Consider the following 19,165-nt stretch of genomic DNA (forward strand, 5'->3'; position numbering starts at 1 on the left):
AGTCACACTTTACATGCTTGTATCTGTATTTTTCTGTTTATTCTGGGGAAGTGTGTCTTCTGTAATCCCCCCCGGTGTTGCAGGTCTACTCATTGCAAATAGCGCCCCCTCTTGGTCACCACAGAGACTAGCTCTGGCCATGTGTTGCACCCTACTCCTGCCGTGTCCCTTCTGTCATCCTCTTGGCTGGTCTCCCTCACTCCAGGAACCATCACCTCCTCTTGATGACTCGGCCCCACAGATGGTCACCGTACATGTTCTCTTCTTTCCAGGACTAATCATCCCAACCAGGGCCACATCCTGCGTGATGGCTGGGGAACCTGGCCTTGCCCTCTACTCTGGGTTCCAGTTCATGGTCCTCATTTTCGTATATCTTGCTGCTTTTTCCTCGAAGTCTTCTCCTACATTCCTGACTTCCCCCTTCTCTGCCAGCCTCCCACCTCCTCCTCTTAGAGAATGAGAGTGGACTAACCCCTAACACACCTCGCTTCACCCAGGGAGTAACTGCAGCCTACTTTCCCATGTCACCTCTTCTGTTGTCAGCTGAGCCTGCATCTAATTAATTCCCTGCTCTCTGACTCCTCCTGCGGTTAAAGCCTAGGCAGTTAATTGGCTCACTTATTCATCTTTACTCCATCTCTTCCTTCTCTGGAAACAGTGATAACTACTAAACGCTGGATGTAAGCAGCTAAGAGGAAATAATCATGAAAAAAAATGAGAATTGTTCTTCCAGTGGAACAATAAAAAATTATTTATGATAATCAGAGAATAACACTTAAGATGGTAGTACAGGTTGACCCTCTCTAGTCCAGCACCCTTGGGATCTGACCATTTCCAAACCAGAGAATTTGCTGAACCATGGGGGGTCAATATTGTCTAGCAGCATTACTAATACTTCCACTGCTTACTGGGCTCTTAAAAGACATTTAGGGTAAATTAGAGCTAAATAACAGCACAGAACACTGAGAGCCAGGACTGGTGTCTGTAAATAAACTTTATGGGACCATGGTAAACTTGGCTGCACTCGTGATAAATGGACATCCACCTAACTAAAATCATGCCAGACCACGGATGTTGCCGGACCAGAGAGATTCAACGTATATACCGTATCATGCCTTCTTGTCTATTACAAAGAAAAAAATCATTAATGACATAGCTTAGTTATTTGCAAAAGTTCTTCAAAATTTGTCTGAAAAAATTATGCTGGTTAGAATATACCAAGAGTTTTCCAGCAGCAGTATCCATTGTATTTCTAACCAGACTTTATAATTGTTAATCTTTGAATATTCAACAGAACACAATCAAACAAAACCCACACAAAGATGTATGTTTATCTTGAGATGGATCAACAACTGGTGTTTGCTGATCTTTCTTCCATTTCTGGATCTGCTTAACATTTGTTTCCCAAAAGGCAAGATGTCATACTGCTAACTAACAGAAATATTAGCAGATATCTGGGACAACAGCCATGTAAAAATTATAGTGTATGTTCTCTTAGTCCATGGACCAGATTTGCAGCTTGTGTAATTCAGTGTAGCTCTATTGCTATGACAATTTTCTCAAGCTGACAATTTGGCCCACTCTTTTCAAGTTATATTAAGTTTTAAGTTGCCTTCTCAGCTCAATCACTAAGTATTTCTGGTGGGTAAAGGTACAGTTGACTCCAGATTACAAGTAGTTTAACTGTACATCAGTTTTACAATGATGTACAATATTTTATTAAAATCTTAGGTTAATAATACCCTTTCATCTCTGAAGATCTGAAACAAAGCCCTAGCTAAGATCACAAGCAGAAAAATAAGTTTGATTGCCTGAAACAAGCCCTCAGTGTAGTGCTATGAAGTGTTCCTATTCACAAGATGCTCACTCAGGAGTAACAAAATTGCTGCAGGTCAAGACTCTAGTGCATTGGCAGAGCTGTAAGGGCAGAAGGTCAATTTCTAATGCGTTATGCTTAATTAAGGCTATTTTACTAGTATAAGACAGTCTAATGACATCATAAGGCGTTGCAAACTAAAGACAAAAGTTTTGGAGTCCTATAATTACTGAACCTCAACTTTATTAAAAAAACCAAATGTTACAAAATATGTAAAAGAAAAACAACAGAGGAAGCAACTCAATTTATGTTGCATTTGCAAAACTGGTTAGTCATTTCTCACCACTAATGTATACACCATTAGATTAGCATTTAATAAGTATAAAACCTGAAACAAGTAATTTGATAGATTATGTAAATACAGATAATGAGGAAAAATATCTTTCATATGTTTTGCTCTGTAATCATTTCTAACATGTCTAAACAATGAGATTTGGTCTCCAAATTTCTAAGCACAATATTCAGAACCATAAATATAAAACAAAAGAAGTCAGGAGATTACAAATATAAAATCTGGAATATGGCCTACCTTACACAGATTGAAAGAGTTAAAAAAATACCCAGACATGAACTACTTCAAGACAGACCCAAAAGAGAAAACAACAGAACTCCACTTGTCATTACCTACAGTCCACAACTTAAACCCCTCCAATGCATTATCCATAATCTACAACCTGTCTTGGAAAATGATCCCTCACTCTCAGAGGCCTTGGGGGGTAAGGCCAATTCTTGCTTACAGACAACCCCCTAACCTGAAACAAATTCTTTCCGGTAACCATGCTACATAGCTACATCGTAAGCATCCAGGAACCCAGCTCTGCAATCAGCCCCAGTGCCAACTCTGCCCACATATCTATACTAATGAATTCATCACTGGAGCCAATCACATCAGCCACCAAATCAGAGGCTCATTTAACTGCATATCCAGTAATGTGATCTATGCCATCAAATGCCAGCAAAAACTGGATAGTCCCTACAGGAAAGAATGAATGGACACAAATCAGATTTCTATAAAGGGAACATACAGAAACCTATTGCTGAACACTTTAACCTACTTGGACACACATTAAGGGATCTTCAAGTTGCTGTTTTGTTATAGGCCAACTCCATAAGCCAAGTATACAGAGAAGGATTGGAACTACAATTCATTCACAAGTTTAATTCTCATGCTAATGGCTTAAATTGAGATACTGGATGGCTGGGACATTATCAACCAACCAAACAATGAAGGTGCCAAAGGTCCTTTATGTCTGTGTTTTAGTTCTCTTTCTCTGCTAACTAAAGGTTCTTCTCTGCCTCTTTTAACTATTTAGTTTTTAAGTGCTAATAGACTATCTATTGTTTTCCAGTTTTTCCAGTTACATACACACTCAGCTTTCTCTTTGATACTTATCTACCCTCTGCCTCTTTCTGTCCCATCTGCCTCCCATTTTTCCCCTTCTTTCCCTCCCCCTCTCCCTTCTTCCCTCATTTATTTTGGTTCTGGACATCCAACACTCTGGTCATCTGAAGAAGTGGGCTGTGCCCACGAACGCTCATGATACCATATACATATTTTGTTCGTCTTTAAAGTGCTACCAGACTATCTGTTGTTGTTGTTTAAGTTTTTTCTTTACACTGAGTAACTCAACCTGAATTTTCTACATGTATATTCTGAAGAGTTTCAGCATCACATTCAGTATAAACTAATTAACTGTCTCAGATTTCATGCAGCTTTTAAATGAAGAAAATAATTAAAGCTTAGGCAAGTAGGCAATATATTTATGCAAACATCAAGGAATCATATTGTACAGGATTCAGCCCTGCAACATTGTTGATACTTTACTTACAGTATGAACTATTATGGGAGCTGGAACATAGGAGGTTCATAAAAGACACTCTCTTGCCTTCTGTATAAAAAATGTTTTCATATATCTGACTTGGATTTCATTATTTCACTTCCAAAACAGTGACATATTTAAACTACAATCAGCCCTTCACATAAAGTGTTATCATGGAACTAACCAGATAGATGAAATTCTCTGACAATACAGGTACTTTACTACATGCTCTGCCATATCTTATCAGACAACAAGGACAAAACTCCATAACAGTGAGTGCTTATTTTGTATAGAAACTTAGATGGCTGTTGGCTTTATTCCTGTTCTGAATTGTATGAAAAGCCTGGAGATAAGAAATCTACACTGCATAGTGAGATACTTTCCCTCTTCACAAATTCAGGCAATGGGAAAAAAGCCAGATGGATAGATAAATAGCCACAGCCCCAACAATTTGTAGCTTTTTGACAATAACAATGAAGGATGATTAAAATGAAATGAGAATTTCTATCCTGAAAGAAACAAGTACGGTGTGTACTCCTCACAAATGTATGTACCCTGCCCTCTTGGAAAACCAACAATAAGAATGAGGAACTTATTTTTCCCTGAAGCATGTTTCATTCTTGCTACTAGCTCGATGCTGCTGCTCTAAATTAAATGTCATTGCTGTAGACCTTTTATTAGCCTATCAGTAACCAATGGTGAATCTCTTTGGGGGGGAAATAGCTGAAGTTTTCTAGTGAAATGAAGCAGAAGTGCATGTTTGACATTCTATACAATTAGTATATCATGAAAGGGAATTGTCTACAGAATCCATCACCAATGAAACAAAAAGTTCAAGCAACCTGACCATATCTTTCCTTTTATATAAATTATTCACATTTCTGTATTCTATACTTATTAATCTGTGCATATGTTGATTAGTGCATCGATCCTTGTCACACAGAGACACAAATAGTTGAATTTAATGGAGTTTGTAAAATGATATTTTAATTTAGGAGTCAAACTCTTCTTCTGTTTCCACCATTAAGTCAGCTGAATTACTTCAGATTTCCACAAGGAAAGGGAAAGATAAGAAGAGCAAGAAGAAAGGAAAATTCTGGCCCTAAAACTTAGAAATTCATTTGTATGTCCCAATACAATAAAAATGTTTAGCAAAGTAAAAAGTTTTTTACTGCAAAATTCAGGGATACTCTACAATGGCTGCCTATAAGCAGGACTTTCTATTGGAGGTGATTTGCTGTGGGTTTCTCTGTTTCAGCAATCAGCAGTAATTGCAAATAATCCCTGACCTACTTGGAGTCTGCAGTGATTCGTATCTGAAAGTGCTCATAAAAGTAAGCCCCTTAAGTATTTGTGACATGAAATGAGGTTGGTTAAATAACGAATGTGCAGAATACTGAGTAACTCATTTTAAAGTAGGATAGAAACTGTCGCTTCCTAGCACTGGTGTATCACAATGCTGCCATCATTCTGTTACACACACAGAAACAGACATCAGAAGCAGCAGCCACACACAAGAAAGGAGAAAGCATGAATAGTCCTGATACACCAATATCACTACACCAGGACTGTAATGGTCCTGTCTCTGTAGCTCTCCAAAATATACAGGAGAAGCCAGGTAGTGGGCAAGTGAGACCATAACATCTTGAGAAAGTTAGTCTTACTACTTACAAAATGTAAAGTAGTAAAGAAAATAGTTGAATTGCCCCAAGGTACGCTGGCCTTTCTAGAGAGGCTGCAGGCCTGTCATAGCCCTGCCTCCTAGTTCAGTGCAGAGTCAAAGCATTCAGGGACTTCTAGGTCTCAAGATAGAAGTACACTGTAGGCCTGACAGTAAGGACTAGAAATAGGACTTCTATTACTCATTTTATTTTCCAAGGTTCAATTTTTAGCAATTTTTGAGTTTAATGCAGAGGTCCAAATAGGAAGGTTTTGGGGGCTCTGTGTATACTGTGCAATCTCCTTGCAATATTTCTAATGCACTTGAATGTAGTGCTGCTTGAAACAGTGCTACATAAAAGTGCACTAGGGAAACTCTATTGTGTTATCAACACTGATTCTACATGAATCAATTTATGTGCGATACAGTAGTATATTTTAGAAACCACACCTCATAGTCTGCCATTATTGCTCTATATAGATAATAGCCAATTTCCATTTCTTCAGATAAACGCCAATGTTTAAATATTTATTGTTGATAAATATAAATAACACACAATACAAGTAAAACCAAAAATCAGAAGCCATAACTATAAGCATCCTCCCCTAACTCAGCATATGTGTGACTTGCTATCATAGTTCAGAGTATTTTCCCTCAGTGATTCAGCAAGGACATCATCTCTTGGGGTATGTCTAGACTGCATCCCTCTGTCGGCACAGGGATGCAGATTAGGCAGGTAGACATTGCAAATGAGGCAGGGATTTAAATATCCCGTGCCTAATTTGCATAAATATGGCCGCCACGTTTTGCCAACTCAGCACTTTGTCTGCAAAAAGCTGCAGTCTAGAGGGGGATCTGTTGAGAAAGAAAGCTTTTTTCGACAGATCCTGTAAACCTCCTTGCAGGAGGCATAAGGAATCTGTTGAAAAAGGCTTTCTTTCTCAATAGATTCCCCCTCTAGACTGCCGCTTTTTGCCAACGAAGTGAGTCGTCAAAATGTGGTGGCCATTTTTATGCAAATTAGGTGTGGGATATTTAAATCCCTGCCTCATTTGCAATGTTGACCTACCTAATCTGCATCCCTGTGCTGACAGAAGGATACAGTCTAGACATACCCTAGGATTCCAGATCTTCAGCTGTTACCTTTCTGGGTGGAAACCCAGGTTTCTCTCCCTTCTGTCTGAGGGGGAGCTGCAAAGTGTAAACTTACAGTGCAAATTCCAGCAAAAACAGTCTGCCTGAACAGACCTGCTTGCTGTCTCTTCAGAGACAGAAACCAGAGTGATTGCTACAGATATAAGTAACCATACAGCCCTCTCTAAGCAAGCCTACTTTGTTTATATGGTAAAAAGCATTGTAGAGACAATACATTCAAAACAATGAAAGAACCTACACACATTCTAATAAACTGACCAAGCATAATTTCACCCTAGAGCAAAAGTGAGCAAGAGGCTGCCAGCTGGCCTGATCTGGCCCACCAAGCCACTAGATCTGGCCTACAGCAACCTCACCAGGACCTTAGGCAGAGAACAGCTCACACTTTAAAAAGCCTGCTGTTTTCCTTTCCGGACTTCTGGGGAGGGAAGAGGGAGACTTCTCATGCTGTTCCTGCCACCCAGCAAAATCTCTTAGCTCACATTGACCAATCTATCAGTTTCCATCCAACAGGAGCTGAAAATTTTTGATGGGAGCTGGAGCAGTGTAGGAAGCTTTCTCCCTCCCACCTTGACCTCCTTCCCCTCCTTCTCATGCTGGTGGAGCAGTGAGCAGCCTGAAGCAGACACTCTGCCTCAGGTTTCTGCTGGTAAGTACCTTCCCCCTAGAGCCTGTCTCTGGCACCCCAGTCCCTCCCTTCTCTAACCCTCTGCTCCCCCTCCACATACCCAAACCCTCTATCCCCTCCTGCACCCATACCCCCTCCCAGATCTGGCACCCCAATCTCCTGCCCCAGATCACAATCCCCTCCTACCTTAGGTCACATCCCAAAATCCTGCATCCCAGTCCCTTGCCCTAGGTCACAACTGCCTTCTTCACCCAAACTCCCTTCCAGACCTGCTCCCTTCTCCCTTCTGCACCCCAATCCTTTACCCCAAGCTCCCTTTTGCACCCAACCTCAATCCCAGACCCCAGAATTCCTCCATTAATATCCTGGAAGAGTGCAGCCCTCAACCACGTTCCAAAATCTTAGTGTGCCCCCTCTCAAAAATTATTGCCCACCCCTTTGTGGTTAGATGTTTATCAGAGCTTCATTCAGAACAAGCACAGTGTCTTATGGGGCTTCAACAGTCCAAATAATTCCAATCCTTCTGTGACAGGGCGCCGGTTCCGACCGCCCCGGAACCAGGGACGCCCCGCACTCCAGCACCCGTGAGGGGCAAAAGGGCTGCTGGCAGGACCGCCACGGCACTTGCCGTGGCATTCACCGTCTCCAGGTGCTGGAGAGGCAGCTGCCTGCAAGCAACAGCTCGAGTCACATACCCCGCGTGTACGGGGCCAGCTGGGGGCATTGACGTCACCCGGAGGGGATTCCCCTTCCCAGGTGACGTCATCAGAGGGCGCCCAGGCAAAGGGGGCGGGGCCGTGGAAGGCGGGCTCTTCAAAAGAGGTCAGAGAGAGCAGGGAGGGGAGGACGCTCCGGCCAGGGGAAAGGAGCCCTGTACGGAGGGAGCCGCGGTCAATGACTGGAGAGATGGAGCTGCGGATCACCGAGAAGGCGAGCTCGGAGAGGAGGAGGAAGTGACCCAGGACGGGGATGGCAGGCAGCGGCAATGAGGGTTGGTGAGTTACAGGGGAGTCCCCACCAACCAGGCAGCGAGCCGACGTTGCTGCCTTTGGGGTCCTGGGTCGGGACTTGGAGTGAGGGCCCAAGTCCCCCTCCTCTGTTGCGGGCACTGTATAACACTCAGGAAGACCGAAGCTTAGGGGGCCCTGGACTGAGCACCGGCCCTTTTTGCTTTGGAGGGGACGAAGCTGGGGGAGCACATTAGGGGCACAGGTGGTGGGAGAAAGGACAAAATGGGAGACATTGGCGGGTGGCCCCGATGATGACAGGGCTGTAGGCCTGAGGGGCAACCTGGCCCGTGACACCTTCCTTAAGGATTCTGGCCCTTCATGAATGATGGGGGAGTGTGCACGAACTGTGGTATGACTCACTGCTAACAGAACATTGAAGATGCCTGGGGGTAGAAGTCTGTGAAGGCGGAATAGTAACTGATGAAGGACAGGGATAAGTCTTAATGGGAAAGAACTACATTGGTTTGTACTTGCTTCAGATATTTATTGTGTAACCCTTCTGCTGGGTAGGCCTGGCAGTAACCAGGGCTGGGCTCAATATCTTGGGGTCCATCTCACACAGAACCGGCTCGAGCCCCCACCCAGTAATCTGGGAAATTCACACACCCCTCGGTGCCTCTGAGAGGCAATGCTTCCCCACTCGCAAGCACTGAGTCTTTGTGAAGGAAAGAAACATTTAATGAAACAGAGAGAGAAGTCATACGGCATTAACTTGGGGGAAACACCACAAACAGAGTTCATAACCCAAACATGAGCTAAGCCCGCCCCCCGCCCCCTGCTCCCCCAGCCAATATCACCTGAAGTCCAAAGAGTCCGACACCCCAAAAGTCTCTGTCCCTGGTCCATGCCACCCAGAGTCCCAAAGTTCACCCGCAGGGTTTCACCTCCCAACCTGGGTAGAAATGGGGGTGGTGGGATAGATAGGGGGCACCTTACAACACTCCGCCACACTCCACCAGCTGTCTCGTCCCACGCCACTGGACGCTCTGCTGGTCACCTGCCGCCACTCCTCGCCTGCTGCTGCCGCTCCTCGTCTTCTGCCACTCCGCGCCACGCTGCTGGTCACCACTCCTCGCCTGCCATCACTCCTACCAGCCACATTACGCCACCAGCCAGTGATTCCCACTAGCCACTCTGCTGGTCGCCGCCTCTCCACTGGCTGCAATGGGACTGGCTCTCAGCAAAACCAGTGATTTCAACTCTTTAGCCACCAGCTGGACTGGCAAAGGAATCCAGCTTCCACTGCACTAGCATAAGAAAAGACTCCTCTGGGAGTCTGCTTTAGGTCTGTCCTTAAAACAAAGGGGGAAAGGGGCAGGTTGGGCCAGTCTTATAGCTCACACCTGACAGGTGTGAAGCAGGCTGACTCAAGCCCTTTAACCCTTCCCCGCAGCTCAGTTCAATCAAGTCTGGAAAGGGGGAGGCTTGTTCCTCCTAGACCTCTTACCATGATGGTGGTGTCTCCCCTGCAAGCACTAGTGGCATGTTTTACAGTTCCCACATTTATGGGTAGCATGATTAGTGACCCCCACAACAGTCCCACATTCTTTACAATTCTCCACATTCCATTCCAACACTGACCCTCCATCAGCCCTGACTGAATGGGATTTACATAGCCACACCTATGATTCTCTCCTGAGCTGTGTTTACAGTTAACTGTTAATTACCTTGCAGAGCTAAACAATTGTAGTGGGCACACACGCACACACCCCTTTTAGCTGGCTGATAGCAAGCAGCAGTTCAGCCCCTGCTTACATCTGCTTTGGAAGTGGTGGGAATTTTCATTTGTCCAGACAGATAAACTACTCAGTGGAGGAGACAGTGAAGGGACTGAGAAAATGGCTGCGTCTGGAGATGGAAATGTAAGCCACTGATGCAAAAATTTCTAGCGAAATGCTTCAGGTAGCCCCACTTCCTGTAGAGCCCTGCCTTCATATCACTGTCATAAACTCTACCAGAATTGGAACTGGATCCCCCAAAATTATGATAAATCAAGGAACAAGAGCCTTTCCAGACAATGGGTGATCCATTTTCAACACTAAGGAAAATCATCACTACGGAAATGCAAGAAGAAAATGAGAGGAGAGGCAGCCCAGCCTTTTCCAGAAAAAGATGTTCTGAGAGAACACACAACTACTCTTCAAATGTCTGGACAAACGCAATGTTGAAACATTTAGGGAAATAAGACTTAGTGAGCTTAAATGAATGCATGGATAATAAACTGACAGTTGCTAAAGAAATATAGAAATTGGACGACAATCAAATATTGAGCACTATCAAAAGACCTGTGAGGTAAAAAGAAAGTAATTGGGGGATGACAAAAAAGGGACTGGAGGGCATGGAAGAAAAATCAATATCCACATCTCCACATAACAAGATCTGCAGAAGGCCAAGAAGACAGTAATCCCACCTGAATTTTTCAAATTGACTGTAACAAACACTTATAATGGAGAAACACATTAATAGAATGAGCACACCAGGCTGCAAGGACAACAGGACACCAAGATCATCATCCGTTTTTAATCCTGCCAAGACTAAAAAGGGTCATAGAGTTTAAGGCCAAAAGGGATTTCCAAATCATCTAGTCTCATCTCATGTAAATCAGTGGCCATCAACACCTGCACATTAAACCCAACAACTGAAACCAGACCATAGTCTCACAGTCTAAAGGAGAATAATTATATGCCACATTCAAAATAGAAGGGACCGAGGAGCACCAGTGTGCAAGATCCTGGAAGGCAGGGTAATGATTAAATGAGATATACCCAGATAATCCTGGCAAGTGAACCACACCCACACAATGCACAGGAAGACAAAAAGTTCACTGCCAATCTGACCTGGAGGAAAAATTCTTCACTCCAGATATGCAAATAAATAGACCCTAAGACAGGATATACTCTGAGCCATCTCAGAACTCTGGGCTATCCTGGTCAATGTCCCATCTCCAGTCTTGTGTATTCCTGATGGTTCAGATAAAAGATTTTTTTTAAAAAAAGCATAAAATATATATAATCTATCTTTCAGCACAACCCATTGCATTTTCTGCTTTAGCCAATTCTTTACCCAACATATAATTCTAGTACTGATTTCTATCTTTACTAATTTAACTAATAATTCCTCGTGTGGTTCTATGGTCACGTGTGTTACTGAAATCCAAGATCTATCTTATCTATTGAGGGAGGGAAATTCTTTCCTGCTCCCTAAGGGTTACTGGCTGAAACCCTAAGCATGAGCTTTTAGGAATATATGACAAACCAGGAGTGAACCCCAGGGCTGTTGAGTCCTGCCCTCTACCACCATAAGTAATCCTATAATACAATCACATTCATAAAATTGTCCAACTCTGTCTTAATTCAGGCTGGAAATGAGGCATGTTTGCCAAAAACTCCTGTTGGAAGGCTGTTCCAAAACAATACTCCTCTGATGGTTTGACGCCTTCATTTCCAGTCTGAATTCATTCATGACAAGTTTATATCCATTTGTTCTCATATCATCATCCTCAAGTTTGAATAGTTCTTTCCCCATCCTGAAATTTACCCACTTAATTTATTTTGAGAGAGTAATCATATCCTCATTTAACCTTCTTTTCTTGTAAACTAAACAAGCCAAGATCTTCTAGTCTCATCTCATAAGATAGGCCCTACATTCCTCTGACCATACTACACTGGTATATCTTTTCCAAACCTGGTCTCATTTAAATACATCTTTCTTGAACATGGGTGACCAGAATTGTAGGCAGTATTCCAAATGCGGACTTACACGTGTCTTGAACAATAGCAATTCATTCTCTCTCTCTCTTTCTACCCCTCCTCCCTCAAAATGCCTTGCATCCTGGAATCACTTTTGACTTTTTAACAGAGGCACCACGTTGGTAGTTTGTAATCATTCTGTGTTAGACCCACACATTCAAGTCTCTTTCCCCCTCTGTTGCTTTCAATGGTAAGTGACCAACTCAAAACAGAAATTCTTACTGTTAAATCCTAAGTGTATTTTGTGCTATTTTGAATTTTATTCTATTTTTACATAAGTCATCAAGGTCATCCAGGTCTTCCTGTAGAATAATTTAATCCTCCCCTGTATTGACAATGCCTCCTTCCTTTGTATCATCAGCAAGTTTCACAAGTACACTTCTATCTTTTTGTGCCAATTTCATTAATACAAATATTGAATAAAATGGCTCAGATTGATCCTTGAGAAACTCCACCAGCAACCTTCCTGCAGTCTGAAAATCTATCTTTCAGCACAACCCATTGCATTTTCTGCTTTAGCCAATTCCTTACCCAACATATAATTCTAGCACTGATTTCTATCTTTACTAATTTAACTAATAATTCTTCATATGGTTCTATGGTCACGTGTGTTACTGAAATCCAAGATCTATCTTATCTATTGCCGAGGGTGGCCCGTCCATATAGGCAAACTAAGTGGCCGCCTAGGGCACCAAGTTAAATGGGGCGCCAAATGGTGACGCAATATCATTGAGGGGTTTGGAGGTGGGGGTGCAGATTGCATGGTTCGCCTAGTGCGTCAGTTGCTGGCAGCTAATTTAGGGCCACCCTGTCTATTGCACTTACACTATCTATAAAAGCACTATCTTCTTCCAAAGAAGGGTCCTAATAAACCGCTGGAGAAATCAAAGATACAGAAGAGAATACGTGCATTTCCAAATTTCTTACCATCTCTACAAAACACAGGGGGCCTGGATTAACTCCAGGGCAGCAACAACTCAAGGTCTAGGTGACTTTGTTTAAGTTGGGCTATACAGGCACTGATGAGCACTTTTCCTCAAGCATCCTCCCATAGATTTACAACACAAGTTGATGTTTGTTCAGTGCCTGAGAATTCCCCAGCTATTAGAGATAATGCCTTGGATGAACAGACTGAAAAACTGCTTCCAAATCACTCTTGTTCAGTCCTTCTGGCCATTGGTTTGACAGATCTATTTGAGTGGGCATGCTTATAATTGAACAAGCACCATATGTCAGACTTTCATACATAGTTATAGGTCTTTAGGACAGGCAAAAGTTTAAATGCCTTCAAGCTGAAATAGGATTTTCTGGTCTTACGCTAAGAAAATGCAAAGGAAAGGTTCTGTTTCTATCTATATCTTTTCTTTCAAAAAAAAAGCTAAGTAAATTGAACAACAGCCTTCTTGATTTCTTGTGTAGGAAAGCCATTATTGTATAATGGGAAAGAGTCCAAATGCTTCAAAATGCTTGGATTTAATCCCAAAACTGTGAGCTTCTTGGCAGAAAGGACAAGATTGGCATGCACTGAGTAGCAAGCACTGACATCTAGATATAGTCTACAGGGAACTGACAATATTATCAGTTATCCTGACAGATCAGAGAGATTGCTAGTGCTTATAATATACATTCCAATGCTCAAATTCATACCAGAAATTCAATTGAACCAAGTACAAAAACTAATAGAAAATATTGATATTTCTGGAATTTGGAAAAATGCACTAGGTTTAATGTGCTTTAGCTGTTACCATAACGGCAAACATGTACCACCTGCAATTGGCCAATGCCAGGGGCTGAGTGGAAGTTAAGTAAGTTGACAAATGCCTTAGGATAGATGAGCACCTGAGAAGGGTATTGGGAGCCTCAATGGAGGAAATGCATCAAAAAGTGAATGAGTTAAACCATGATTTAATCAATGTCAGGCAGCCACAAATCAGACATAAGACAATGGGAATTTGCCTTTGATACTGTCTCCCATGAGAACACATGCAACAGAATCAAGGCAAAGGGATCCTCAGTCCTCACCAAGGAAGATGATATTAAACACAGGTGGAGAATCTTTGCCAAACTAGAGCTACTAAGAATATAGGACAACAGAAAAAGAGTACAGAGTCAGAACCATCAGTCATAGAATTCTAGGACTGCAAGAGACCTCAGGAGGTCATTGAGTTCAGCCCCCTTCCCAAAGCAGGACCAACCCTAATTAAATCATCCCAGCCAGGAATTTGTCAAGCCAGAACTTAAAAACCTCTAGGAATGGAGATCCCACCACCTCCCTAGGTAACCCATTCTAGTGCTTCACCACCCTCCTAGGCTACGTCTAGACTGCAAGCCTCTTTCGAAAGGCCTCTTTTGAAAAAGAGCGTCTAGACTGCAAGCAGTAATTTCGAAAAAGCAAGCCGCTTTTTTGAAAGAAAGCACCCAGGCAGTCTGGATGCTCTCTTTCAAAAAAGTCGTTTGCATTCAAGAACACTTTCGAAAAGAGGCGTTCTTCCTCGTGAAATGAGGTTTTCCGCCATCAAAAGAAAAGCCGCGTTCTTTCGATTTAATTTCGAAAGAATGCGGCTGTAGTCTAGACGCAGGTGAAGTTTTTTCGAAAAAACCCTTGAGTCTGGACACAGCCCTAGTGAAATAGTTTTTCTTAATAGCCAACTTAGACCTCCCCTCCCTGCAACTTGAGACCATTGCTCCTTGTTCTACCATTTGTCACTACTGAGAACAGCCTCTCTCCAGCCTCTTTAGAACCTCCCTTCGGGTAGTTAAAGGCTGCTATCAAATCCCCCCTCACTCTTCCCTTCTACAGACTAAACAAACCCAAATCCCTCAGTCTCTCCTCATAGATTATGTGCTCCATCCCCCTAATTATTTTGGTTGCCCTCCGCTGGACCCTCTCCAATGCATCCACATCCTTTCTATACTGGGGGCCCCAAGACTGGACACAATACCCCAGATGTGGCCTCACCAGAGCCAAATCACTATTCTAGATCTGCTGGCAATGCTCCTCCTAATGCACCCTAATATGTCATTAGCCTTCTTGGCTACAAGCAGGGGCAGATGACTGTTTTGCGGGGTCCCAGGCAGCATAATTCCGCGGGGCCCCCCCCTTTGCCACGGCGCATGCACAGTGACGCCATGCGCATGCGCAGCGGCGCCACGGCGCATGCGCGGGGCTTTCTGAAGCGCGGGGCCCGGGGCGGCCGCCCCGTTCGCCCTGCCCTATATCTGCCCCTGGCTACGAGGGTACACTGTTGACTCGTATCCAGCTTCTAATCCACTGTAATCCCCAGGTCCTTTTCTGCAGAACTGCTACTTAGCCATTCAGTCCCCAGCCTGTAACAATGCTTGGGATTCTTCCATCCCAAGTGCAGGATTCTGCATTTGTCCTTGTTGAACCTCATTAGATTTATTTTGGCCCAATCCTCCAATTTGTCTAGGTCACTCTGGACCCTAAGCCTATGGGAGGAAATGGTACATACTTTCCCAGGCTTCATTTTTCTGCAAATGAAGCCTGGGAAAGCAGCAGGAGAAGACAATGTGCTTGAAGAATTGTTAAAGTGATTAGTGAACACAGCACTGATATTGTCTGGAAATTTTATAATCATGTATGAATGTCTAGAAATTGGCCTGAGGACTTGATTTTTCTGCCCTTTACCAAGAAAGGGGACATAAGAGAAAATATTTATTGTACCATCTCACTCAAGCAAGGTGCTGCTTTATATAATCCAGGATCCCATAAAATACAGGACAGAAGCAGAACTACTAGCACAACAAACTGATTTCGGAGAAGGCTGAAAATACTGAAGCACACAGAGTATAGCCATTCTCTGATCATTTATTTCATTGACTACACAAAAGCATTTGATCACATTTGACACAACTATTTGGATGACAGTGTCAGGCATAGGAATTCCAAAGCATCTCACTGAACCTATTGCAAGTCTCTGTCACAAGCATTAGCCCATGGTATAACAAGTAGTAGGCAACAGTGAGCTGGGCAGGGTGAGAGACAAGGGTATATTTTGTCCCCAAGCCTCTTTAACATATAAGCAAAATGGATTATGAGCCTCAGGAAGTTCTGGCAACATGAAAGGAGCTAGGATTTCCATTGGTGGCTACCTCTTTACTGACCTCAGATATGCTGATGACATAATATTCTGTGCTACAGCCACTGATGCTGGAGCCTGTGAGGATTGCAGACTATCCTTTAATGACACAAAAACAAAATTCAAGTACCTTGGCATGATCAATAATCACAGAATGAAAGCAGCCATCACAATTAATAGAGGCAGGGCTTTTTTTGTGATGGTATTGCCCAGAATGGCGTACGGTGACCTATTTTCCCGGCACACAGGAAAGGAATGGCATTTCCCCCATGCGGACTGGCACCTGTTTTCCTGCGGTGGCTCGACTCCTGAAGGAAGGCTGCTTGGGACACGAGGTGTTTTTTCCGGCTCCCAGTGTGGCGTTTTGGCTTTTAAAGGGGCAATGACCTCATTTCGGCTCCCAGCACATTTTTTTCTCTCTCAACATGTTTGAGCCTGGAGTACTGGCACTTTTTTCTTACAAAAAAAGCACTGAATAGAGGTAACAGAGGAATTCATTTATATGGGATCATTAATTTAGAGACTATTTCAAATAAACTGGAAGAAGTCAAGGGACAACTTGCCCAACTATGCCATCCCTTAAGAAAGCATGAAAAACAAATATGGTATTTCCAAAAGTATGAAGGTACAGCTGGTGAAAACCCTAATTTTTACTACAGTGACTTACAGATGGGACATAAACGTTGCTGACAGGCATAAAACTGAAGTCTTGAAATATGGTTTTGGGGAAGACTCTTGTGTATTTCCTGGATGGAAAAGAGATGAATGCCTATATTAGAGATATTACTGGAGAAGAGCAGACACTGATATCAAAAATAAATGTACGCAAACGTATATAATTTGGTCACATAGGAGTAAAGATGGAAATAACCTTGAGAAAATAATTGTGCAAGCAATGGTAGAGGCTCACTGAAGTAGGGGTTTACAACGGAGGAGATGGATTGAAGGTGGGCAGCAGATGACTGGAAGATCAGCTGCTCAGTGCACATAGTTAGCCATTACATTACAGAGCTCAGATATGTATACACAGATTTACTTAGTGTAATAAAATCTGGAATTCTGCTCAAAATGTTACTTTTTAATTTTTTCCCATACTGCTTTAGCCTATATGATTTCTAAGGCTACATCTACATTGCACACCTCTTGTGGCAGCATGTTGGGTATGGGTAGTTGCACAACACAGTGAAAACAGGCATGAGGTATGTAGATACGGGTGTCAAGAAAAGGCTCTTGCAATGGGGAGGCAGCTTCTCCCCATTGCTGGAGCTTTTCACTCCAGCAGCTCCCCACTTTTAAAATTCTAACACTAGACTAGAAGTGGCATAGGGGAGCTTTCCTGCCTATTATGCAGTCTCCCCTTTTTCCTTCTATAGCTACATCATGTTCATCCTATATAACTATTTTGTATTCCTTTCTATTACAGCAGAAAATACAGTTCAAATTGTAATGTCCCCACATGCACATATACAATTTCAAATTCTAACTCAAATTACGCAAGTTGAACGCTGTGCTGTACAAACAGCATTCTCTATGGGCTGACTGTCCACTGCTTAGCACCTTAATTTTGTCATTTGCATCTGTGAATAATAATAATAATAATACAGTCTCCTATTAGTGACTTGTGAAGAAGATGTAATTAACTCTTGGGTATATAATTAGGCATTCATGAGGATTAAGGTGATATAGAGGAAATGAAGGTATTGTTCTTAATATAGGAAATATCTATAGATTCTACTTCATGTATCTTTGCAGAAGTCCAGCTATAATAAAACGTTTTCAATTTCAAGGGTATTTTCAGAAATGTAGGAGTAAAACCTTAAAAGAAAATAAACAGATAAATTTAATTCTTTCCTCCACTGAGTCATGTAGTATAATAATTTCTTCCTAAAAGCTATTTGCAAAATGCCAGGTTTCTTTGCTTCCAGTCTACATAAGGGTAAGGGAGAGAAGTGAAAATTTTCTATCCAGTTATAATTGTATCCAGTTTTGCACTACAAAGTCAAAGGTGATGGCTTAGCAGCTTATTCAGAAGAAAAAGCAACTTGGCTATAATAGCCTTTTTGTTGGTTTATGTGAATAGACCTTCAAAGACCTAAGAAGGAGGCAAATAAGTTCTCTAAACTGTAGTACTTTCTTCCCAATTCTGAAAAAAATTGGCTCAGACTTCAATCTCATTAAAACCTTTTTAATCTACAATACTGGGTTGGAAATCTCAAAAACAAGGCTTTAAAACTCACTTCCATTACTTTTTTTCCACAGTTCAGCTGAAAACAACAAAAAATGGGTCATGCACTTTTTACAGATTATATATATATATATTCAATCCCAACCAGGAAGCATAGAGGTGGCCCAACTGGAAAAACAGCTACACTTTTTGAAATGTCAAAAAATTGAGTTATTTTGTTCATACTTGTTCACCATCCCAATTTCTTGATTCCAGCTTTGCAATTAGGAATTGGACAGAAAACTCCAACTTTTGAATTGCTATAAATGCCAGATTTTGCTGTCTTAAGTGAGCATCACTCATTGATTTAAATGATCTGTCTGTTACTTTAACAGGCAGCATGGATGGGTTTAGCAGCTCCCTGTTTGTCAGTCACCCAGGAAGGTTGATATTTGCATAAATGGCATTAGTGGACTCAAGAATTAATTCAGAAATTATGTGGAAAGGTGTAAGTAAATTCTTTGGACTGCACAAGATAAGATATGGGTTTCCCATGAGAAGTGATTTGGCAGCATAACACATAAAGCAATGTACATTTACATCTGTTTTTAAAATGTTATGCTTCTGCTTTCTTTACTTACCTGGTAAGATTTGTTTTTACCATTTTACTTTCAATCTGCTGTACAACTGTGATATACAACATGCTCTCTGGGTTAACAAGTAGTCATTATAATATGAATGGAACAGACAACTCCTGAACTTTGATGGTAGTTCTTTCACATTATTAGCTGATAATATAGAATTTATGAGTTTCTTCTCACGGACATGGTTGTTGTTTTTTAAATATCAAGTAATAAATATCTTTTTGCAATAACAAGAAGTTGAAATAAAAAGAATTATAACTTCTAAGTGGATATTTTAATGGAAAACATTTGTAGGAAAAAGAACTGTACTAGAATTAATATGCTTAGGGAGAAAACCTGCCACAAGGAATGAGAAAGAT

General features: G+C 42.1%; 2 long non-coding RNA genes across 2 annotated transcripts in view; one reads left to right on the forward strand and one right to left on the reverse strand.

Moving 5' to 3' along the window:
- The window catches only part of LOC112547652 (uncharacterized), a 505,643-nt gene that overhangs the window by 269,923 nt on the left and 216,555 nt on the right, over positions 1-19,165 (reverse strand). The gene's annotated exons all lie outside the window — the stretch shown is intronic.
- Positions 7,725-19,165, forward strand: part of LOC112547651 (uncharacterized) — a 38,540-nt gene continuing 27,099 nt past the window's right edge. Inside the window, exon 1 of the long non-coding RNA XR_012904891.2 lies at positions 7,725-7,895. This is a non-coding gene — a long non-coding RNA (uncharacterized LOC112547651). The remainder of the gene's footprint in view (positions 7,896-19,165) is intronic.

Source organism: Pelodiscus sinensis, chromosome 6 (genome assembly GCF_052426305.1).
Source record: "Pelodiscus sinensis isolate ZL-2025 chromosome 6, ASM5242630v1, whole genome shotgun sequence".
NCBI classification, from domain to species: domain Eukaryota; kingdom Metazoa; phylum Chordata; order Testudines; family Trionychidae; genus Pelodiscus; species Pelodiscus sinensis.